Genomic DNA, 25,902 nt, shown 5'->3' with positions numbered 1-25,902 from the left:
AAAGGGGCGGATTCCGGAGACAGATGCTAGACCCCCGCTACGGTGGTGAGTGAACCCCTCACAATCCCCCTAAAGTGGGGGTCAGCAGGTGGTAAGGCCATGATTTAAATACAAGAAGTTATGGCGCCAGTGGCATTAACAGGGCCGTGCAGGGACCCACCCATGTGTTTATTGCAAGATCTGTAGGGTCTATAGATTGCCAAGACCTATGTCAGATTACCAATTAAATCACAGAAATTCATAAAGGCAAAAATTATACCCTTGAGCCTCTTTACTCCGCCATACTTTGGGAAATAGGCAATGCTGAATTATGGAATTTTACAGCCCATGGGCTTTCGCCATAATGAAGGGTAAACAAAGTCTATTACTAAAGCTTTTGTATGTACAAACCATTGTAGAGTACATGCATATAGAACATGTCATAAGATAAATGCTTCATGTGCTGTATATAAACTGCTATTAGGAGCACGGGGTCTGGGAGAGAATAAGGTGCAGGAAAACCAGGGAAATGTGGGATCTGGGAGGGCTATGTGAGGGATGTTAAATATCGGTGAATTGAATAGTCGAGTAACCTCATGAAATCTTATCGGTCACTCGACTATTCTATAGTCCCCAGGGGCTGAGCCGGCAGAAGGAACCCCTTGTCACTCCGCACAGCTGCCTCTGATACAGCGGCAGCAGCACAGGATGCCAGGCAGGAGCTGGTCCGTGAGGGAAGCCAGTTTACAAACCGGCTCCCTTCACAGACTGGCTGCCTGTCGTCCCGTGCTGCTGCCTCTGATACAGGGGTGACAGCAGCCCCTGTCTGCGGACGGGGTGTGGGGGGGTGTCCTGAGCTCCTGGACCTGGCGTGAGCTGGAACTGAGTCGGGCTGCCTGCCAGCACTTTAAATGTAGCGCCACAGCGGGGGTAGGTCCCGGACCTGTCTCAAGCCAAGACTGAGACAGGCTGCTGGCCAGCCTGCTAAAAAATTTACTGGGGGGGCTGCGTGTAGTCTATAGCATTAACTTATAAGCGTTTGCTTATCGGTTAATCGACTACACCATTACAACCCTAGTCTGAACCACAGGTGTGCCCAGATCTCAGACAACCGGATTAAGGAGGTTCAATATTTATATCAACCGTGATATAGCTTCAGGAGTATTTTTGGGGGGAAAGTTATCTGTGTGTGTCAACTCAGCTGCATACATAAGAATTTTTGCACTGCTTGACTTTTTTTGCGCTTACAATTTAAGGGCTAGTCTGCATGCACAACCCCTTGCTCATGTGCTTACGTACTCGCTAGCTAGCTGTGCAGTTTAGCTCCTGCCAGCCTTTTTATTTCCTTGTTTGCAAAAGAAATTCCCCCTGCTTAATTACGTTAGCACTTAACTTATCCAAGTGAAGCTGTGAAGCTCACCCTTCTTTGCAGCGAATGGGTGTGAGGTTGTTTTACTTTGTTCTCTGTGGCCAGGGGATTTTTTTTTTGGTTGCTGTTTGCCACAAATGAATATTTGCAACACAAACAATTTTTTAAAAACGACTTAAATATAGCATTTGCCACATGCTGTAAAAAATGCAGAACTGCCCCAGATCTGCAGCACCGAAAAGCATGTGATTTCCTTCTTCCATCTCTCCCCACCATCTGAGATTTCATGCAGGATCTTAAATGGAACGATTTTGCTGCTGTCTGAAACTGAGCTATTTACGGGTACCCTAGTGGAAACCATCTCTGAATCTACCAAGTTTAGGAATTTCAAGTGGGAAAAGTTTTCTAGTTAGAAAATAGGTTTTTGCTGAAATTTACATTTTCTATGGGGAAAAGACTGATTAATTTTCCATGGAAATGAACATTTATTTACATGAATCTCTTGTTTGCAGTGTTGTAGCCATGAGATCCCAAGGATGTGGGACACACGGGTGGGGGAAGTAATCTGTTTTTTTTGAGCCAGTTTCTGGAAGAGATGGAACTCACTTCACGTCCGGGAAAAGTAATCTGTGGGTGTCAGCTCAGCTGCATACGTGTGACAAATTGCTAAGCATAAGGGGGCTAGTACATTTCACACCTTATATGCAGCTGTGATGCTCTGATGACTTGTCCCAGACCTGAAGAAGAGCTCTGTGTAGCTCCAAAACTTGTTTCTTCCATCAACAGATATTAGGCTTGCTGTTGAGGGGGGGGGAGGGATGGCGGAGCATGCAAAATATGACTCCTCCCTCTCCTCTCACTGCTTGCCCCTTAAGCATCACAGCTTAGCTAACGTTCATTATTTGACCCTCATCTTCTCAGTGTATTAAAGAGCGATTCAATACGTTTGCATCTTTTTAATTCTGCCTAGTATTTCGCAGGGGTGAAAGTAACTTATGTTTCTTAGAGGTACTGTCGTATTGCTGCTGTCTGAAACTTAGCTATTTACGGGTACCCTAGTGGAAACCATCTCTGAATCTACCTAGTTTAGGAATTTCAAGTGGGAAAAATTTTCTAGTTAGAAATGGAGGGGCGCTCAGGGCAGAGGGTTGAGGGGAGCAACATGACAGTATCTGTCAAAAATTTGAGTGTGGTGGGCTGGGGACAGAAAGTTAGAGTGCGGGGGGGCTTGGGACAGAGTGTTTTGGGAGGGGTTGGGACAGAGAGTTAGAGTTGGGCGGCTCAGGCAGGGTTCAGGAATAAGGACAGAGACCTGGTTAGGGGCCCAGAGTGGGGAGATGTGGGTGGGGGGTGTAGGAATCAGGGCAGGGGGCTGAGGGTGGAAGGGCAGGGGAGGGGGGATGTGGGAAGTTAAGGGCAGGAGACTGGCTGGAGTGGGGGGAGGACTTAGGACGGGTGGTTGGGGTGGGGCAGCAGGGCAGGGGGCTGGGAGATCTAGGGGGAATATCAAGGGGGGCTATTTTGGTAATGCTGGGGGCTGCAGCTGCACATACCGAGTCGCTGCTGCTCTTTCTCTGGTGATCAGGGAGCGAGGGGAAATTCGCAGCCTGGGAGACGTCTCCTCTGCCCCTCCACTGGGCAGCTGGGAGCAAGAGGGAGGCAAACACACAGGGCACTTCCCCTCACTCCCTGATAGTCATGGGAAGAAGAGCAGCAGAGTTCCAGCTACACATGGCTGCAGACCCCCCCCCCCCCCATCCCCGCCCAAGGGCTTGCGGGGGGGCAGTTCTAGGAGCCAGGGTTGCCCCAGACAGGAGGGAGGGGTGCACCTCCCCCACCCAGCCCCTTTCACCCACTTAGCAAGGCAGCCTGCAGGAGAGCCCCGGGGCCCAGCTGGGAGCAACTCCAGCCGAGTGCCCCAGCCTGCCGACGTCTCTGGATTTGGGCCCCTCTGTGGCTGTGGGCCCGCATGCACCTGCATGCCCTCGAGGTGGGCCCCTGCTCATCCACCGTGCGTCTCTCATCCTATGGATCTGTGCCTGCCTGAGCGCGTGACCCATGGGAGTTGTAGCGTTGCACCCTCCTCCCGCTGGGCCATGCTGTCCTGCCAGGACTCGCTTTCCAATGACCTACCAGCTTGCTTGCTTCATAAGACCGAAGGGGAATCATTCATGTCAGCATAAGGCAGGCATGTCCAAAGTCCGGCCCGCGGGCCAATTGCGACCCGTGTTCCGGTTTAATACGCCCCACAGGTAATTTGGCAATATCTATCTTTTAAGGCCCCCAACGAATCATATGTATTGAGATGAATACATTGTAAAATCTCAGTTAATGTCAGTTGGTCTAAATCAGTTATAAATATATTTGGACACAACATGTATCTTGGTGTTATGTTCCTGTTCATATTTTTTGAACTTAAAAGTTGACAGACAACCTTTATTACCAATAATATGTAATGTACTTTACAATGTTCCTGACATATTTCAGCTTCCTGGATTTTTTTTTCATCTGGCCTTCAGATATGAAAGGCAGAGTGATTTAACACCTGTTTAGATTTGTGATCCATGTGACGAAATGAAAAGTATGCCGTTTGCAATAAACTTTGCATAAAATAGTTAATTTGCAGTTAATTTTAATGGTTCAAAGAATGTCAGGCAAAATGGTCGGCCCTCACGCATGTTCACTTCATCAAATCTGGCCCTCTTTGAAAAAAGTTTGGACTCTCCTGGCATAAGGCATCACTGTAGCTAGGCCACGGCACAATTTCTACACCGTTACACTGATGTATAGAGTTGCCAGGTGCCGGTATTGACCCAGACAGTCCAGTATTTTCGCCTCCTGTCCTGTAAAAAATTCAGAAAATACCAGACACCGAAAATGTCCGGTATTTTCTGTTTCTTTCCCCCTTCCAGGAGGCAGAAGTACCGAACACCTGGCAACCCTACGACACACTCAGCAACTGGGCCCAGCTCCTGGACCCCCCCTGCTTACCTGGTTATGCAGGGAAACTGCCTTCTGGCTTGATGAAGAAAACAAGAAGGCGACCGGCAAAAATCCTAAAGACCTGAAGCAAGGGGAAGCAATGACTTCCCTGGGTCTTAATGCTCAACCCCAGACCTATGTCTAGCCCTGCTCTGACTCTACATGCACTTAAAGGGGCCATGCTGTTTTATTTTTCATTTATTTATTGCTTAATAATTCTCGGGGTCTCCCCCCTTTTTTTCTCCACAACTTTGGTCTCCCTCCTTTGTCTTTTTTTTCCCCCTCAACAGAATTTTTCCTCTGGTATTTTTTATTAGGGGAGGGGGGGGGGGTCGATATTTTTGGTTAAACCATCTGGCAACCCTACTGATGTATAGGGGTACAAAAGCTATATTGACTTGCCTGGCATAACCTCTCTTCAGCGCCACCCATTGGAGTTCTACAGGCGTAAAGCTAGCAGGATTTGGCCTGCAGTTTTTCAGTTAACCCATCTTTTGGAGTTAAACAGCTATTTGTACAGATACTAAGCATCAAAGGATAGGCTAGGTCCCTCCTACATGTCCTCTTCTTGTTCAGCCTGGTTTAATTCAGTGGTCCAATCTTGTTATGAAACTCTGATCTTGTGTCTTCTGGTACCCTATAATTCTTCTCCTTGGAGCCTATGAGAAAGGACCACAAAACAATGGACATTCTCAGGTCCATGGCAAATAAGCAGTTATCCTCACAGTGGTAATAAAGAGTACTCGTTTATATGGTATCATCATTTCTGCCTCACTCAAAGGTGTGTGTGTGGAGGGGGGACATTATAATTTTCCTTTTCTTGGAAGTGATTACTCCCTACAAGTGGCACTTTAGTCTGAGGACAACAAAGTGAAAGCAAAAAGGAGATAAACGCCGTATTCAATAGCCATGTGTACATTGAGGGAAAGAAAAATAGAGGGTTTTTTTTTCTGGAATGGAATAGAAAGAGGTGCCCTAGTTTTGCTTGAGAAGTTCTGGTCAACGGAAAAACCTGAGAGGATCCACTCTTGCAGACGTGAGAACCAGCTTGGCCAGTGGGAGGCAATTAAGAGAGCCACACTCTATTTTTCATGTCAACCCGGGTTTTGTATAAGACATTTTACACTTGAGAAATGGAAGAAAGTGATGGGATACATCCTTCTGTTTCTGTACAAGAGAGTTTAGCGGCATGGGAGGCTTTCTTTCTCTTGCGTGCAGCAATAATGATCAATATCACTAAGGAGTCTTTATTAGAGTAGTCACTTCACCTTTTTTCTGTAGGGCAAATAGATTTTTCTTTTCTTAAGCTTACTCAGTGATAAAACATCTTGCCCACTGTTACTTTTGGAGACAGATTTTTTTTTTAATTCATTGGTCCGCTGCACTGTCTTGTGTATTTTCTTGACACAGAAATAGTGACTATATCTATATACAGGTAAAAGCACAAATGTTACTAATTGATTAGTCACCTACATAATTATTTATTGGACATAACATTTCAGAAGGTATCTAGGTTATTTAGGATTATTCACATCTTTAAAATAGTTACCTGTAATTTTACCTGACTACCCAAAAGAAGTAGGGAATGACAGGTGGCTGTAAAGCTGGTGTGAGATCAGCATCATGTGCCTAGGCCCCACCTCTCATTCTCACAACTGACGTCTGAATGCTATTTTACACCAGTGTAATTCCATTACTTTTAACAGATAAAGAAAAGTTATTTACTTGTTCCCATAACATAAGAACTAGGGGTCACCAAATGAAATGTAATAGGTAGCAGGTTTAAAATAAAAGGAAATTTTTTTTCATGCAGCGCACAGTCAACCTGTGGAACTCCTTGCCAGAGGATGTTGTAAGGACAAGGATTTTTTAACAGGGTTCAAAAAAGAACTAGATAAATTCATGAGGGTTAGGCTCTTAGCCAGTGTGGGTAGGATGATGGCCCTAGCCTCTGTTTGTCAGAGACTGGAAATGGATGATGGGAGAGGAATCACGTGACGATTCCCTGTTCTGTTTCACTCCCTTTGGGGCACTTAGCACTGGCCACTGTCGGAAGACAGGACACTGGGCTAGATGGACCTTTGGTCTGACCCAGTCTGGCCATTTTTATATTCTTAGGAATGTTTGTGCTTTCCATAAGTAGATGTGAAAAAAGAATCAGGCCCATTGACTTCACTGGGACAACTAAAGTGAGTAAGAATCACTCATAGAGGTTTCAGGGCTGGCCTTTAACTCAGACAACAGCAGCTTACCCAAAGCCCGGTTCATTCAAGTTAATGGGGTTGCTGCCCTGTACTGATGTCAGAATTTGGCCACATGTTGTGAAATTTGCTCCATACCCATACTGCCCTTAGTCACATCAGAATAAAGTACAAATGGCTACACCTGCCCTCTCAAAAATGTCCCCTTCTCTCATCTTCAGTATTTTCTCTAGCAGTTTTCCCTACTCTAAAGAGTGTATCTAGAATAGGATAGTATTTTAGCCTGAAAGCCAAATGGATAGCAATCATAAAACCACCCTGGGCCGAGCCTTATTTTATGTTGACTTTGCATAACCATTTGGCAGTTCTTTTAATTAATCACTGTTCTGATCAAGCCACTCCAGTGGCTAATGTGTACTCTTGAGAGGTGGCCATGATATGACTTTCGCCTATTGATATTCCTTAATAGTGACAGTTTAAGGCCCTGTTCTTGCAAGCACAAACATGATTAGCCTTTAAGTACACCAGTCCTCCCATTGAATAAAGGGCTTTAATATGCTCTGGTGACCTACTTCCTAATTCGTCTTCTGGGTCATCGTTCTCCTGCATTTCCCAACCTTTTGTTTGTTCCTTGGAGCTGCTGCTTCTTGTCACAGTGCTAGTCGATGGTGGTGGTCGTTTTCTGCTTGTTCCTACAGTGCCTAGCACAGCAGGGCCCTGATGTTTTGTATCAGAGGGTTCCTGAAGTGCTAGGGTACCACTAGCATAAAGGGGTATCATTTGCAAGGAGTCTACCTCTCCTCTGCAACGGGAGGTGGAAGGCACTTCTGTTCCCTCTGACATTTTGGGAAGGGTGAGGAGTAATATGGGAAAGCGTGTGGCCAATGCTTTGGGGGATACAATGCTTCCAGAAAGCAGCAGTCACACAACCAGGTCAGCAGGCTCACCTTAAGGGAACAGGTAAAGTCAGCCCGGCGTGTGGCTTCTCCAGACACAGGCCCAGGGCTTGGGAGAGACCTTTGTGTTTCCTGGCCTCTGTTGGCCTTTTCTCCTTCAAAAGGGTTTGATTGATTGTTTGTTTGTTTGTAAAGGCCTAGTCATTAGCAGAGTGGGAAGAAGTCAGCTATGGGAGGGTGGGGAACCTAGGGTAGAGGGGAAGAAAAAATTCAAGGAGGCAGGCAGCAGCAAATCCTAAAGGAGTGACTCATCCCCTCCTATGACTAATCGCTGCCTAGAACAGCTTGTTTCAGGGCTGGAACAGGGGCCGAATTGTCGTTGGAGGGAGCAGGCAGGTTGTGGGAATTGGCAGGGGTGCGGGGAGCCATTTCTTTTGATCCGCAGCTGGGGGGGGGCTCTCTGCAGCCAGGCCAGCACCCCGCAAGGGGGTCACCCTGAGACAAGGGCTGCCCCCTTGCAGCCATGGGGAGGAGGACAGCACGCCTCGCCTGGCGGGGAGGTCCCCAACATCCTTCACCCCCCCCCCCCCGAATAGCCCCCGAGGGGAGGCTCCAGGAGCGGGCTGGGCTGCTCTGCTGGGGGTGGGACCTGCCATTGCTGGGCAGGCTCCAGCGCGGAGCCGGGTGCGATTGCTGAGGGTGGCGTTAGGCGCTGACCTACTTTCCGTGCGAGTTCCCACTAGGTCACTGGCGCTTCCAGCGCTACCCGGGATCCTTGCACACACCGCCCCCCCCCCCCCCCCCCACCAGGGATCCTTGCACACACCGCCCCCCCCCACCAGGGATCCTTGCACACACCGCCCCCCCCCGCACCAGGGATCCTTGCACACACCGCCCCCCCCACCAGGGATCCTTGCACACACCGCACCCCCCCTGCACCAGGGATCCTTGCACACACCGCCCCCCCCCACCAGGGATCCTTGCACACACCGCCCCCCCCCCACCAGGGATCCTTGCACACACCGCCCCCCCCACCAGGGATCCTTGCACACACCGCCCCCCCCCCGCACCAGGGATCCTTGCACACACCGCCCCCCCCCCACCAGGGATCCTTGCACACACCGCCCCCCCCGCACCAGGGATCCTTGCACACACCGCCCCCCCCCCCACCAGGGATCCTTGCACACACCGCCCCCCCCCGCACCAGGGATCCTTGCACACACCGCCCCCCCCCCCGCACCAGGGATCCTTGCACACACCGCCCCCCCCCCGCACCAGGGATCCTTGCACACACCGCCCCCCCCCCCACCAGGGATCCTTGCACACACCGCCCCCCCCCCGCACCAGGGATCCTTGCACACACCGCCCCCCCCCCCCGCACCAGGGATCCTTGCACACACCGCACCCCCCCTGCACCAGGGATCCTTGCACACACCGCACCCCCCCTGCACCAGGGATCCTTGCACACACCGCCCCCCCCCGCACCAGGGATCCTTGCACACACCGCCCCCCCCGCTGCACCCCGCCCCCCCCTGCACCAGGGATCCTTGCACACACCGCACCCCCCCCCACCAGGGATCCTTGCACACACCGCCCCCCCCCCCCCCACACACCGCACCCCCCCTGCACCAGGGATCCTTGCACACACCGCACCCCCCCCCCCCCCCCACCGCCCCCCCGCACCAGGGATCCTTGCACACACCGCCCCCCCCCCGCACCAGGGATCCTTGCACACACCGCACCCCCCCTGCACCAGGGATCCTTGCACACACCGCACCCCCCCTGCACCAGGGATCCTTGCACACACCGCACCCCCCCCCCTGCACCAGGGATCCTTGCACACACCGCCCCCCCCCCGCACCAGGGATCCTTGCACACACCGCCCCCCCCCCCCTGCACCAGGGATCCTTGCACACACCGCACCTCCCCCGCACCAGGGATCCTTGCACACACCGCCCCCCCCCCGCACCAGGGATCCTTGCACACACCGCCTCCTCTCCCCCCGCTGCACCCGCCTCGCCCGGGATCCCCCTGCACCCCCCGCTGCACCCAGCCACTGTGTCCTGCCCTGCCGGGTCCAGGCACCAGAACCGCTGCACATCCCGGAGCCTGGGTGTGTGCAAACCCGGCTCCATCCTGCCGCGCCGAGCCAGCCCCTGCTGCCGCACGCCCAGAGCCCGGGGGCCCGATCCTGCCGGCACTGACACCCGTGAGCAGGCTCGGGGCCAGGGGCCGGGCCCAGCGCGCTCCCGCTCCCTCCCGGGATCGGGGCCCCGGCTTCCCTGGAGGCGCGCTCCCGACAGCCCCGCTGCCCCTCTGCGTTCGCAAGGCGCGCGCCCGCCCCTCGCTCCCCCGCGCGTTCCCCGCAGGCGCGCTCCCCCGGTGCCAGGGCCCAGAGGGAGGGGAGGCGGGCGCGCGCCCGCGCGGTGCCAGGAGGCCGGGCTAAGCCCGCCGCCGAGTTACACAACCAGCCGGGGCAGATCGCGCTGCTAATGCGAGTTCCCCAAGTCAGCCGAGCGGTGGGCAGCCCGGAGCCCGTCTCAGCCCAGCCCTGGCCCGGGAGCACCTGCCCCGGGATGCTGAGCTGCAGCGGGGGCTGGAAGGGACCCGCATGACATGGTTCCCTCGCGCAGTGGCACTGGGGGGCTCGTGGGGAGCCTGGAGCCTGGCATGGAACTGAGCGCTGCTGCTGGTGGCCACGCATCCTCCTAGACGGGGTAGGTACCGGGCTAGGTGCGGGGCTCCAGGGAGTTGTGCTTCTCCTGCCGAGGCAGCCCGAGAGGGGAGATGCGGTCTCCAGACACTCATCCCATCCCTAGGGGAGTTGGTACCAGACTCAGAGACCAGCCTTGCTGCCAGAGCCCTGCTCCCTTAATTGCCCTCTTCTGGTCTTAAAACATTTGCAACCCCCTTCTCCCCCTCCACCCCAAGAAAAAGAATTCGGTTCCAATCAGTACTTTCCTGAGCGCCCGACTAGGGTTTAACTCCTGCCTTCAGCTTGCATCCTCCCCCCCACCCCCCAGTTAGCTTCCACATATGTGTCAGCCACACATTCAACTCTAGTTATTTGTAAAATAAAAGTTCCACGCATGAAAATGAGCGCACTGGCCATTGAGTAAAATGGTTGTGAACCAGAGAGAGTATACCATGATGCCATCTACATTTTTTGTTAAGCTCTAAGGTGCTGCAGGGCTACTTGCTGTTTTAAGTTGTTTTCAGTTACAGACTCACAGGGCTACCCTTCTGAAACAGAATATATTTTAAGCCAGGCTGGTAGTTTCAAGCTTACTTCTGTCAGAAGTAGCATCTTAACCAGAAGACTCATAACTTACCTGTGGAAGGTTTGGGGGAGGGGGTGGAAGCAAGTGACAGTATGTGTTCCAAATGCCATGCATAGTTGGAATGATAATATACCAGGGTGCTGTGAAATCATTGAAGGGAAATAATAAAAGAGCAAGGGTTATATTGTGTTTGTTTTAGTGAAAGGAAAATTGATCTGCTCTAGGTTTACTTTCTGTTTTGAATTTCTATAATTCTGGGCATCTGAATGTACTAAAATTACAACAGGAAGAAAAATTAAAAGCCAGGTCATGTTCCTATATATAGAATCTAAAATCCAGGTTACAAAGTTACTCCTCCCAACATAAATAATGTGGCTTTTGATTTTGCAAACTCTTTACATTTAAAACAGGGGAATGTGAAGGCTTTTAAAGGTCCACGTATGTTTCAGGTATAGATTTGTAAATGATAAGCCTAGATATATTATTTCTAATAATTGAAATCGACAATAGATTGCTCTGGCAAGTTCATATTTGAAAATCCTTTGGAAGCTGAGGTTATATGACTCATATAATGTCATATCTGTTTTATAGAACATTTGCCCTTTGTAAAATTCCATAATCCGGTGTAGAATTTGCAGCCACTGTATTTCTAGCTTTGCCAGTCGTCTGAACAGTCTTCAAGGTAGATCCCTCATAAGCAGATTTAAGAGCAAGCCTGTGGTCGATATGGGTGCAGAACTGACACTTAAATTCAAGATGGGCTTATTCTAATGGAAGTTGTATTCCTGAGCTAGGGAGCTACTTCAGAAATTATATGGCTGAAGTCAGTCATTAAAATTTACCATACTTTGTCAGCCTCTCATGGTGTGGCATATCTTAGGAGGAAAGGGTTATTTTGTAACTTGATTTCTTTCCTCTTGTGCAGTGAAAGCAGAGATATTGATCTAATTAATGAGTTGTTCTATTTGTGTAGATGGTGAAATGTCAAGACACACTTCAGTTCTTAAACAAAAATACTGAGTCACTTGTGCTCTCCTCCCCTAATTTGATTGGATTGTATCTACTGGTACCTGAAACTTTGGTATAGCAACATGCTTTATATCAGATACTATTTCTGATACTTAAAATTTTACACTGTTCTTTGTAGAGTCACAACACTGTAATACGCATGATGGTAAATCCATATTTCTAGTATTTACTATAAAGACTGTTGCAGATATTGAACAGCCAGAAATGGAATCTGGAGGGGGAAAATCATTGTATAGTTCTTTTTAAACACAAACTTTACAGGCCAGAGTTCTCTGCAGTCATTACTGGGTCAGCAAAATCAGTTGGGGCTCTATGTACATGAGAAAATATGTTCCAACAAATATAGTTTGCCTATAATGTGCAAACCAGAGTAAACTAGTCGCGGAGGCATTGTATAGGTACACAACACCCTGTGGACTAATATGCAGTAATAATGATAGCACTATGGACTTCTTATCAGACAAGGCTCTGACGAATATAGCAAGCAGTAAAAGAGAAGAAAAGTATTCATCACCAGTGAAAGAAGTAATCCGAATGGTTATTAAAGAAAAGAACAGTTAAGGTAAAAATGAGTGTCCATTAGGATAATATTGGTGGGATGCTTTTACGTCTTTCTAGTTAACTCTGTTTTCAGTTGAAGCCCTAGAAATTACTAGGAGTAGAAACCATGGCGAATGTATAAAAGAGCAGAAGAATTTGTTGGTTGTTCTGTTTGCTTTGCTGAGTAAAAGAGTTCGATTGATTTTTGTTACTATGAAGTGAGAAGCTTTTGAGTCTAAAGTGAGTTAGTGTCAGTGGTTGAGACATTTTGAAAACAATTGAAATTTCACTGAAAATGGCACACACAAAAAAGGAAGCAGGATTCTTTTCTCATTTCCCAAGCAGCTCTGCTGTGTAAAATGATTTTATCAGGTTAGCTTTCATGTTGAGCACCAGCATATTCAAAAGCAACTCAGTGTCAAAGATGACATTCGGCATGCAAGTGGTCCATAAGGAAAATTGCATGGTCTTGGAAGCTTGCATAGGCACATGAGTCTCCATCCCTAGAGGTGTTTAAGTCTCGGCTTGACAAAGCCCTGGCTGGGTTGATTTAATTGGGATTGGTCCTGCCTAGAGCAGGGGACTGGACTTGATGACCTTCTGAGGTCTCTTCCAGTTCTATGGTTCTATTATTCTATGATTCTATTATTCTGAGTTGTCCTGCTTTAACCAAACCGATGTAATTAAAGCAGCACAACCTCTCTCATGTGGGTTCACTTAGACCAGTATATCAGAATGTATACCGATCTGGCTTATTCCCATATGGGAAGAGGAATAAGACACCTGTATAAGATACCTTTATACCACTATAACTGCGTCCACACTAAGGCTAGGTCTACAGTAAAGGGGAAGGTCAAATTAAGATACCCAATTACATAGCTGGCGTCAGTGTACCTTAATTTGAGTCTTCCTGCCATCCGCACACCAGGAGGCTGACTGGAGCAAACGCTCCTGTCAGCTTCGCATATTCCTCACAGGAGTACCAGCTGCCAACAGAGGCGCCCTCTGAGTTCAATTTAGCAGGTCTTTACTAGACCTTCTAAATCGAACTCCGGAAGATCTATCTGGACACCACCGATCTTCCCTGGAATGAAGGCATGGCCTAATAAGAGTGGTACTGGTTTGACTGTTTCAGTAAAAAACAAAACTAAAATTTACTCTCAAGCCAAAGTAGCTATGTCAATACAACATTGTGTAGAATAGGCTTTAATAATGTGGAACATGTTATTGAAATTATATACCACTAGCTCGTACTAGTTGCAAAAATCTGGTAAGGCAGTAACACAGAGATTCACTGACCCGTACTTCCCATGATAAGACCATTCCTACATCTCTAGTTACCTGACACACATTAGGTCAGATTCTGCTGTTTGACATATGCCTCCTCACTGAAGTACCATTGGACCAAATTCTGTTCTCGTTTGCCTTGCTGTCACCTCAGAGAGAGTTGTAGTTGTAGACAGGAGAGCAGAACTGTATCCAGAGAATGCAGCTATGTCTCCAAGGCCCAGGCCTTAGTGCAGAGATGCACATCCTGGGGGAGAGGTCTGGGAGGTGTGTGCCTCAGAGGGGTGCAGTGTTACGCAGTGCACCCCTGTATGGGGAGCTTTCTCCTTCTGACTAGTATTTGTACCACCTTCTTCACCATGGCATCTGAGCACCGTGACTCTCTCTCGGTGGCAGCTGCCTTGGAGGGGGGATTCAGAGGAGCACGGGAGCTGTTACTCCGCCTCCTCCCCTAACTGTGCCTTCCAGATGAGTGCAAGCATCCAAGTTGTGGCTGGCCCCTTGGGTAAGGCAAAAAGGTGAGCAGCTTCATGCACCCGCACTTTGGATGAAATGCCCCTCCAGGCTGCCAGCCGGCACAATGTCGATTTACCACTCCAGTCCCCGGTTTGGAGCGGGCTGGCCCACTGCACTACCATGGTAACCCACTCCACAGGAGTAAATGGAACTGCCTGGTGTGAAGGTGGAAGGGGGGGGGGCATTCATAATAGATTTGACCTGCTTTGTTTTTCATTCCAGAGCTTTGGCCCCGTCTGTGCAAAGATGTGGCACCAGTTCAAATTCGGTCGGGTTTTGAACGGCTGCAGTTGCATTGGTGCAATTCTAATGTGCGTTCCAAAGCGGCCTATTTTGGTTTAGACTAAACCTGTTCCCAAGTGATTTAAGCTGACCCCGAATAACCCACTGTTGCCCAGTGGCATAGCCAGGGGCTTGCCCCCTCTGCCCATCTGGTGGTCCAGCCACAGAGCCCAGTTGGGGACTTGTTCTACTCCTCCCGCCAGGCGTTCTTGCCAGGGAGCGGGACACAGGTATGGAGGGGTTATAAGACCCTGATTCCCGTTCTTCAGCTGGAGGGCCAGAGCACAGCAAGCCCCCATGCCATGACCCCACTCCCTTGCCGGAGCCCACTGGATGGACAGAGTGGGGAAAGTCCCACTGCCCCTTCTCTGCTCCCCAGAGGGAGTGCCAGGCAGATCGGGGCAAGCTCTCCCTCTCCATCCCCATCCCTGACTGTAGGGCCAGCACAGTAAGGGTACCCTTTTCTTCAACTCCCAGGGTGCTGGAGTGGGGAGAGGTGGCTCTCATGGCTCCTGCCCTGTCCTCCTGTCCTCGCTTGCCCGCCCTAAACCGCAGCCCATCCAAGTGCCCCAGTCTGCCGACGCCACCTCTGTTACACTGAAATAAGAATTTGCCCCAGTTTAACAAAACTGCTTTAAAAATCACATCTGTATTGTAACGATGCAACTTTGTCACGTAGGCAAGTCCTTCTACAAAGCCAGAAATAAGGTGTGGATTACAAGCACATTGTAGTATTAAAAAAAATACAATGCAACTTTCAAAAAGTCCTCGAGTGACTGAAAGTCATCCATAATACATTGCAAAGGTGGCAAATCACAGCCCTACCTTTCTAATTACCTCGGCTTCAGTTCAGATCTGAACTCTGTGGGTTGCATGTAGGGACTGAGGGTACGTCTACACTGCAGAGTTTTTTCGGAAAAACAGCCTTTTTTCCGAAAAAAACCCCCACCTTCTCTTACATCCCCACAGAATTTTTTTTCTTTCGGAAAAAAAATCGAAAGAACAGAGGAGTTTTTCCAACATTGGTAAACCTCTTTCTATGAGGAAGAAGCCTTTTTCTGAAAGAGCTCTTTCAGAAAAAGGCGTGTGTGGATGGGGGAAGGGGGAGTTCTTTCAAAAGACGAGGAAAGAGGAAAAAAGCACAGGTGCCGTGATGGCCACTCCGTCCATAGTGATCACAGCTTACATGCGAGAGAGCGTCCATTCAGTGTGGATGCTCTCTTTCGAAAAAGCAGATCGCTTTTTTGATCAGCTTTGGCAGTGTGGACGCTCTCTTTCGGAAGACATTTTTCCAGAAGATCTCTTCTGGGAAAGCTTCTTCCGAAAGAAGCCTGCAGTCTAGACATAGCCCTACAGAAGAATTAGGTGATTGCTAGCTGCAAATGATAAATGAACATTCTTCACGGGAAGAGTTTTGTTATTGGAGCGTTGAATGCACAACACACGCCATCCTCCACTAGAATGAAGAAAGTAGATTGGGGGAGCCTAAAGCCAAGAGTGCAAAGCTGATGCATTCTCTATTCATGGAGAATAGTGATAGAAATGTAGCCGTGTTAGTCTGGGGTAGTTGAAGCAAAATGCAGGACAATGTAGCACTTTAAAGACTAACAAGATGGTTTATTAGATGATGAGCTTTCGTGGGCCAGACCCACTTTCTATTTGATCTGAGGAAGTGGGTCTGGCCCACAAAAGCTCATCATCTAATAAACCATCTTGTTAGTCTTTAAAGTGCTACATTGTCCTGCATTTCTATTCATGGAGGTTCAAATATGGGGAAATGGCAGTGCAGAGGAGGAGAATGCTGAGATTGTAGCCGAGGAATGGTGTGTGTGTGTGTGTGAGAGAGAGAGAGAGTGTGTGAGTGTGTAGCTGTGTTTACAAACAGTCTGAGCTTGGTCAAGGTTTCAAGTATGTAGCAATGTAAGGAAACATATCCACAAAAATGCAGATCTCCTCCCTTGTTGTACCTGCTCTGCCTGTCACACACATACTCTCTCTCTCTCTCACACTCTCACACACACACACACACACACACACACACACACACACACTTAAAATAAATTAATAAGGTTTGTTTGTGCTGAACATTTTTGGGGACCTGCCCACTGTAATCTCACTTGAAATCACGGCAGTATGTCCCACATTGCTTTCGGATAATAAAGTGCCATAAATAATACATTAAAGCATGTAAACCATTAAAAAAATAGATAGCAGCACAAACCGCCTTTGACTGTTGCATGGGGGTGTGAGAGAGCGTGATAAAAACTGAATGAATTTCAAAACTAATTCAGATGAATTAGAGTGTGGGAGAGGGATAAAATCCTGGCCCCATAGGAGTCAATGGGAAAATTTCATTGACTGGATTGGGACCAAGATTTCATTCAGAGTTAGACAGACACTGGAATCATCTGAACTAGTAACTTCACTACAAGTCCCTTTGAAGCATCACTTGGCTTTAGTCTCCTGAGGAATACACAGAGTAGACCCACTCCAAGTCATTTTTTATTGATGTGGGTGGGTGTTGTGTGATTGGTCCAGTGTTTGCTTGCTATAGCAAACATAGCAATTAAGGTGGTCATAATAATTATGGACGATCACGCCCCATGTTTAGGAAGTACAGGGCTAAACCTGTTTAGCCTGTCTCTGATTCTAATATACGTGTGTGATGTACAGTCCATTCAAAATTTGCTCTGATCAAGCTGATTTGAATCAAGTCATACACGGTGAGGGGATATCAAACTAAAGAAGACTTCATCCCTCTTTTTTTCCCCCTTTTTTGCCACGCTAAAGCTTAATAGGCATGATATATTCATGGTTGTAGCTGACTAGCTGGATTCAGGGCTATCTTTTTGTTCCCTTTGTAACATAAGGGCTGTGTCTAGACTGGCAAGTTTTTCCGCAAAAGCAGCTGCTTTTGCGGAAAAACTTGCCAACTGTCTACACTGGCCGCTTGAATTTCTGCAAGAACACTGACTCCCTACTGTCTGAAATCAGTGCTTCTTGCAGAAATACTATGCTGCTCCCGTTCAGGCAAAAGTCCTTTTGCGCAAAAGGGTCAGTGTAGACAGCTCAGATTTGTTTTGCGCAAAAAAGCCCCGATCGCAAAAATGGCGATTGGGGCTTTTTTGCGCAAAAGCGCATCTAGATTGGCATGGATGCTTTTCCACAAAAAGTGCTTTTGTAGAAAAGTGTCCGTGCCAATCTAGATGCTCTTTTCCGCAAATGCTTTTAATGGAAAACTTTTCTGTTAAAAGCAGTTGCGGAAAATCATGCCAGTCTAGACGTAGCCAAGGAGGATAATTGAAGACACTTCTGCATATCTATCTATCTATCTATCTATCTATCTATCTATCTATCTATCTATCTATCTATCTATCTATCTATCTATCTATCTATCTATCTATCCATCCCCATACACAATGTCTGTCTGTCTCGGTTTCTGTTATTTCCACTCCAATTCATCTGATGAAGTGGGTTTTGCATGCGAAAGCTCATGATTATACATATTTTGGTGAGGCTCTAAGGTGCCACAGGGCTACTTGTTGTTTTTTAAGTTACAGACTAACACAACTCCTCCTCTGAAATGTTATCAGGAGGATAATAAATGGTGTTCATGGAACAAACCCAAGCTGGATTTCTCCTGAGCCTCCAGTCTCTCGCTCCATCTCTCTCTCTCCTCCTCCTCCTACTGCCTCCCCCCCTCTCTCTCAGCTCTCCTCCGCCTCTCTCTCTGTCTCTCTCTTTCTCTTCTCCTCCCCCTTCTGCCTCTTACTCAGGGAACCGCGGAGCCCATGAGGAGCGCGGAGCCCAAACGGTCGCTTGCGCCACTTGCTCCCACGCGACGGCCTGGCTGAGCGGCGCAGAAGTCAGCCGAGTGCCACTGCGGGAGGCGAAGGGGGCAGAGCAGTGATGTTCACAGCCAGGGGGCAGGGCCTGGAGCCTCTGTCATGCCTCACATCAGCGCCCCGCCCCCCTTCGCCTCCTGCCGTGGCGCTCGGCTGACTTCTGCGCCGCTCAGCTGGGTCACCGCGAGGCAGCAAGCAGAGCAAGAGGCCATTTGGGCTCCCCTGCGACGGCCCAGCTGAGTGGCGCAGAAGTCAGCCGAGCTCCACGGCGGAAGGCGAAGGACGTGACTCAGGCAACAGCGCTGCCCAGAGGGAACAGCCAGCATTTCAGTATTACAGAGTCTCAGACATTGGGCTACTATTTTTAAAATTAAGTATCTTCCAATAATGTTGTTAATTGCTGTCAGAAAATCTATGGTGTGACGAAATGATCTTCATGGTTAGAAGCATACAAACGTTAGCCATACTTTCAACATGGGTCTGTGGCTGAAATCAGGCTCACTGATGAACAGAGTGAAGCATCCACAAGTGGAACGTCTAATATCTAATCAAACAGACATAAGTAAACGAAAAATGAGAAAATACTCAGCTGACTACTAGAATCTTGGTTAGAATTGGCTTTGATGGAGGTCTACAAATGGTTTTGGAGGGTGATTGGGGGTCTGCACTAGTGAAAAGGTTGGGAACCACTGGTCTAGTTCATCCCTGACAGGTATTTATCTAATCTGCTCTTAAAAATCTTAGCATCAATGAAGCATCCACACAGGCCTTATTTCGAAATAGCTATTTCGGAATAGGCGTTATTCCTTGTAGAATGAGGTTTACAGATTTTGGAATAAGCCATCCGTTATTTCAAAATTATTTTGAAATAACAGAATGGCTGTGTAGACACTCGCATTGTTATTTTGAAATAACGCAAGTTATTTCAAAATAATGGTGCAGTGTAGACACAACCCTTGTGTGAAACTACTAACCATTTCGGTGCTTAGCATTCAGACAATGTCAGATAAATGTATTTGTTCTTAGATGAGTTACACACACAAGGAACTTTGTAGACATGTTTGTTTCATGTCATATACGAATGCATGCAGCTGTTTTTCCTTGATTCCTTTGAAAGAATTGAGTAAATATTGCCGAGATTATGCCTATTTTTAGATGGAATTGCCAAAAGATTTCTTTTAGATTATCTGATATTATCAAAACTTTCAAAACATTGTATTGTGTTAAATGTACCACAGTAGTAAAAGCCACAATACAAACATTTTGTTTTTGTCTTTTTCACAACATTGAGAAAGTCTAGGAGTGAAATCCTGACCCTATTGAAATGAATGAGGACTGTGCCATTACAGTACAAGGATTGCGTGCGGGCTTCATGTAGAAATGTGTCGCTTGGAATAATTATTGCAGTAATTACCCTTTTACAATATAAGAAGAAAGTACGTTTTACTTATATATTCTTGCAATATATTTACGGTGGAAAAGAGGATTTGGAGGAATTAAATCAGCTTAGCTAAATGTTGGATTTATCTTTAAATTTCCAACAGGTCACTAAAATTGAACATTTGATCACATTTGATAGTTGTTTTTGAGCAAAACCATGCAATTTATTTTGCTGCATTTTCTGACATCCATTTCAGATTTTTTTAGGCATCATCTTAGTTGATATTGTTAGTGCCTGGATCTGCTCCTAGCCTAGGTTCCTAGTGGCTTTGATAGACTAGCCTTAAACCTCTGATTTGGGAATCTTGTTGGCACATTATCCCACTAAAAGAAAAGGAGGAACCACATGCTTGGAGCTAGGAGAAAAGTGTTCATCTACATAAAGGAAGCAAACATCTGCAAGATATTAAATACTTTTGTCATTGACAGGAAAAGAATTCCTAACTTTTGGACCAAATTCTGCCCCCCTGCCAGGTCCACTGAGTCCTGTATTATAATTTTAAAGACATTAATTGACTGAGTTTACCGTACTTAACATGCATATGGGTACAGTCAGATTGCAAGCTATGATATCATCACCAGAAATGGATATTCTCTAATTGCCTTCCTAGTAAGAATGACTGTTTCTAAACCATATTAACATTCGAGTCAGGACTGGCTATGGATCGGTTGTAGTCGTAAATCATTTCCAGATAGGGTTGTGAAACACATAATCAGTTATTTCCTAAGGGAAATGTGTTTGATTGCATGAATAATTGTAAATATTTCATTCAGCAGTTCAGCTACTACAGCAAAGGCAAACAATCCTCTAAGGTTGAAGGGAGCCAGTTACCTGTTCTGTGCGTGATTTCATATTCACTTTCATGTCGGTGTTTAAATAAGGGGTTTGATGCTCTTTGATTTTCTTCTTTCACGATTGCTCTAATTGTAACCAAGAATAAAAATTAACAGTTTAATGCTGCCAAAAGCTGTCGGATAGAGATTCTTCTAAGCTGCAGCCCTCTGTTTATCCATAGCGAAGGCACAGTATGGGACAGAGCCATGCAAATTTCTTGGGTCTACCCAGTATATCTTAGCCTTAACTCAGAGCTTGCGATTGTCTTTAACGGGGAGATGGCAACTTAATGTTCAAACCTGTCCATTTCTTGGCCTCTCAACTGAGATTACCTTCATACATGCCAGTCTTTTGGGACATGGACATCTGTCCTCTAGAAACCGGACTAGCACTCATTTCAGATAGGCCACCAAGCAGTTGACACATGGTAACGCCAGTCTTTCTTTTTGCAACATGAACCATATATGACCAATGGGTATGGACCCTGTTTTCCTTTCTCTTTTGCTTTGATCTGCTCAGCTGTTCATGTCATTTTAAAACCCCAACGTGTGGTGTTACTTTCCTGTTAAACCCTGGCCTTGCTGAAGGGAATGGGAGTTTTGACTTCGGTGGGGCAACTCACCTGTTCTGATCCAAAGTTTCAGGAACGCAGAAAATGGCCTTTGGAGTTCACCTGCCGTTTGTGAGAGACATGCTCAAAAGCCATAGAGGAAACAGGAAATGGGAGGAACAAGTTATAAGTACTAGTTACTTTCTCTTCTCCAACACGGTGTGAAATATTGAAGGAACTGATCTGTTAGTTAAGGGTCAACAATTTTTAACTATGGCTGATGGCTCCATGTTGCCACGCAAATTATTGGCAGAGATCCCATTAATCTTGACAGTATAATGGGGTCATATTTTCACAGAAATGAACTCTTTTCGGACTGTTTGTTAAGTGTATTCCTATCCAAAAGGGTTCTCCTCATCATCTGTCTGGAACGTCGATTTCCTCTCCTTCCAGTTTTATTGAATTCTTCAGTGCCCCTATTTTACACGGTCTCAGGACAAAATCTGGCTTCATCCTGCTGCCCTTTGGTCAGAGACTCGAAATGAAAAACGGTGCCTTTGGTTGTTCGTGATCAGCTCAGATGTGGATGTGGGATTTGGCGGTAAATTGCCGCGTCATGGAGTCAGTTAGGCCCTTCCTAGCAGTAGAGACCTTCTTAGGGGTGAGGATTTCTTTCAATTTTTGTTCAGAGTACACCGTTGGGCCTTGATTCTGACTGAGGCCTTTAATAATAATAATAATAATAATAATTAATAATAATTAATAACAATTAATAATTAATAATACGTTTAAAAATACATTTATCCAGTGCTCTGGATTCACATGCAATTATGATAAAAGCTATAGACAGTGTGTCAAACCAGTATCCACAAAACAAGTAGCCTCCCCAATCTTACCAGATTTCTTCTGCACACCTCCGTGAAGCTCTCCCACCAGTTGCTGAGCTATACTCATCCTTCCGCTTACCTCCTGAATGACCGAACCCCAAAGACATCAATTGATGCTCCTCAGCACGTCATGCAGATATTCAGTGTGTGTCCTTTTGTTCACACCTAGGAGAATGCTTGGCAGAGACAACGGTTTTTGGGGCATGAAAGGGACAGCATTTGGAACAATACTTTTTTTTTAAATTTCCTGGTGCAGGTGGGACCTGCCTCATTGTGGGCATATAATATAGAAAGTATGCGGGTCGTATTCCGATTGAGCAGCCTCCTACAGCTCCTGTTCCTTGAGCTCTAAGACCCCAAGTTTGGTGGGAAGGGGGTATTTGCATTGTTCAGGAGTGATTTTTGAATCTCTCCATGCACATTGCAGAACTAAAGCTCCGTAGCCTCCGTTGCTGGAGAAGAGCATTAGGGACTTTCTCACCTGGCTGAGGGAATAGCAAGGACATGGCCAATAACTCTTAAGGCCAAAACTTTGCACAGGAAGAGGGCTTTGGCCACAGTCATTGATAACCCATTGCTGTGCTGGTACGCAATGCCCAGGGCTACTCAACTTTGGAAGCCCTGGGGGCCACAGTGATACTCAGAGCACAGGCCAAGGGCTGCAACTTAAGTGTGATTGCATATACATGCAAATATATATGCAAATATATGCAAATAGTTTTCCACACTGACGGGCATGAATACAAAGATTAAGCCAAGACTACACAACATATTGTCCCCATTAAATCAGGTCTGCTGCTATTAATAAAATGCAATATTTACCCAATTTCCACCCCTATGACAGCACTTTTAAAGAGCAATGACAGTCCAGGAATTTAACTACTAAAACGCATCTCAACAGAAGACCATTATATTGGCTCCTTTTTTTTGTTTTGGTTTCCACTCATGGGCCACATGTTGAGCCCCGTGTAAACCCAAACTGCACTGCAGGCCATGTGTTTAGGGTTGCTAGATACTTTCACAAAAAATACCGAACATGGTGCGAAAAAAATTGGTTGAGGAAAAAAAGGGGAGGGGGGCGAGGAACAAAGTTGTTGAACAAAAAAAAAAAAATTGTCACTGTGCCTTTCATTTCCCATGTTCCCGCTGCCACACGCAGCAGGGGAAGAATGTCCCAAGTGGCCTTCCATCTAAGAAAAACAGAAAATACTAGACATTTTACATGTCCAGTATTTTCTGGGTTTTTTTACCAGACTGAGGCCTCAAATACCGGACTGTCCGGGCCAATACCGGACACCTGGCAACCCTACACGTGTTGAGTAGCCCTGGTCTAACCAATCGCCATATTTGGAGTTGGGAAGGAATTTTTCTTGGGTCAGATTGACAGAGACCCTGAGGTATTTTCATCTTCCTCTGCAGCATGGGGGCACAGGCCTTTTGCAGGTATAAACTAGTGTAAACGGTGGATTTTTCTGTAGTTTGAAGGCTTTAAACCACGATTTGAGGACTTCTGTAACTCCGCTAGAGCTTAGAGGCCTGTTACAGGCCTGGCTGGGTGAGGGTCTGTAACTAGCCATGTGCAGGAGGTCAGACCAGATGGTAATGATGAGTCCTTCTGAGCTCAAAGTCTATGTGGGCATGTGTACACTACAGCACTAATTCGAACTACTTAATTCGAACTAGGCATTAGTCCTCGTAGAATGAGGTTTACCTAGTTCGAATTAAGCGCTCCACTAGTTCGAATTAAGTTCTAACTAGCGGTTTGTATGTATAGATGCTATTAAAGTTAATTCGAACTAACAGCTGTTAGTTCAAATTCATTGTGTAGTGTAGACATACCCTGAGTCTGTTAGACTTATCTCCAAGGTAGTGGAGAATAATTGCCCGCTCCCACCCCCCAGTATCCAAGTAGTTTTCTACCCTAGCCCTTCTTTACTTAGGCTTTGTATTTCTACCTAGCCCTTCTTTACTTAGGCTTCTTTACTTAGGCTTTGTATTTTCCAGTCTTGTGCTATTAAAAAAATCAGAATCTCAGTTGTGAAACTCGCATTCCGTGTGTGCGCTGAGTCCCATACTTTCGTTATTTGGGATAATTGTCCCTCTAGTCCTTGCAGATGAACTGCGGGGGGCGGGGCAGGGGAGGGAAGATGTGTGTGCATTACTCAAACAAAGCAATTTAAGACCTTGGGCATCTGTGTGTCATATTTACAATAGTGACTCTCTACTGAAGAGCGCCAATGGATGGACATGTCACTAGCTTCAACGTTCCCAAAGGTCAAGTCGATAACGCTGCAGAGATATTAAGACAAAGAAATGTCGATTTTTTTCTCTTTGCTTTTCCACTTTCTGAAAGGAAGTTTGGCTTTCTCCCTTGCGTTCTAACAAATCTGCACGGTATTTCCAGTATCGACTTGTGTTATTTCGGTAGAATGCTGCTGTTACGACAGAATATTGCTGTTATTGCAGTTATTTTACAAACCACAGGCCCACCTCTATAAAACGGTGGTTCTCCAAGTGTGGTCTGCGGGCCCCTCGTCTTGCAGGTGGACCGCGGGCTCAGGGTTCACTCCCCCCTGCAGCGGGGAGCCTGTGCTAGCACTTCAGCCCTTTAAACCCTGCAGTCTCCCCTCCCCCTCGCTAGTTTGGAGCGCCAATGCTAGCTTCCAGCAGCGGAGGACGGGCGAGCCTCGTAGACCAGATACAGCTTGCAGGGGAAGGAAGCGGCTCCAGGTGCTGCTACTCACCCTTTCCCTGGCTGGGAAAACAGCAGCACAGGAAACTGCACACCTGAAGGTTTCCCTGCTGCTCCCATTGGCTAGAATCACAGCCACTGGGAGCAGTGGGGGGCGGTGCCTTGGAGCGTTGGGAGGCACCGAGCGTGATAAGTGCCTCTCATGCCCAGAACCCACACCCCCAGCCTGCGCCTGCACCCAGCCTCCCACCTAGACCCTCTCCCCCCAGCCTGCGCCTGCACCCAACCTCCCACCTAGACCCTCTCCCCCCAGCCTGCGCCTGCACCCAACCTCCCACCTAGATCCTCCACCCCCAGCCTGCGCCTGCACCCAACCTCCCACCTAGACCCTCCACCCCAGCCTGCGCCTGCACCCAACCTCCCACCTAGACCCTCTCCCCCCAGCCTGCGCCTGCACCCAACCTCCCACCTAGACCCTCTCCCCCCAGCCTGCGCCTGCACCCAACCTCCCACCTAGACCCTCCACCCCAGCCTGCGCCTGCACCCAACCTCCCACCTAGACCCTCTCCCCCCAGCCTGCGCCTGCACCCAACCTCCCACCTAGACCCTCTCCCCCCAGCCTGCGCCTGCACCCAACCTCCCACCTAGACCCTCTCCCCCCAGCCTGCGCCTGCACCCAACCTCCCACCTAGACCCTCTCCCCCCAGCCTGCGCCTGCACCCAACCTCCCACCTAGACCCTCTCCCCCCAGCCTGCGCCTGCACCCAACCTCCCACCTAGACCCTCTCCCCCCAGCCGGAGCCTGCACCCAACCTCCCACTTAGACCCTCTCCCCCCAGCCTGCGCCTGCACCCAACCTCCCACCTAGATCCTCCACCTCAGCCTGCGCCTGCACCCAACCTCCCACCTAGATCCTCCACCCCAGCCTGCTCCTGCACCCAGCCTCCCACCTAGATCCTCCACCCCCAGCCTACTTGTGCTCTCAACCTCCCAGTCAGACCCCCACCCCAACCCACTCCTGCACCCTATGTCCTGGCCAGACCCCACCCGCACACCCTGCTGCGCCCATTTTGTCATCATGTGTGGTTGGCTGGTGCGCAGAAAGGTCTGCGTTGAGCAAGGTGGGTCACGGACCAAAACGTTTGAGAACCACTGCTATAAAGGTTCGTTGCAAATTGGCATGTTAAATAGACACAGAATTCTTCAATGCAAATGAGACAATCTGGTGCAGAAAACCCCCAAGCAAACCAGTGCATCAGAAGTGAGGGTATTTTTTAGAAAGAAATCTATA

At 47.9% G+C, this 25,902-nt stretch overlaps 1 protein-coding gene across 1 annotated transcript in view; it reads left to right on the top strand.

The window, feature by feature from the left end:
* The first annotated feature begins 9,863 nt into the window (after positions 1-9,863).
* LOC102448866 (PAS domain containing repressor 1) overlaps positions 9,864-25,902 on the top strand; it is a 100,297-nt gene continuing 84,258 nt past the window's right edge. Inside the window, exon 1 of the mRNA XM_075941106.2 lies at positions 9,864-10,144. The gene's annotated coding sequence lies outside the window, so the exon portion shown is untranslated. The remainder of the gene's footprint in view (positions 10,145-25,902) is intronic.

Source organism: Pelodiscus sinensis, chromosome 13, assembly GCF_052426305.1.
Source record: "Pelodiscus sinensis isolate ZL-2025 chromosome 13, ASM5242630v1, whole genome shotgun sequence".
Taxonomy (NCBI): domain Eukaryota; kingdom Metazoa; phylum Chordata; order Testudines; family Trionychidae; genus Pelodiscus; species Pelodiscus sinensis.
This window is presented reverse-complemented; position numbering and strand designations above follow the sequence as displayed.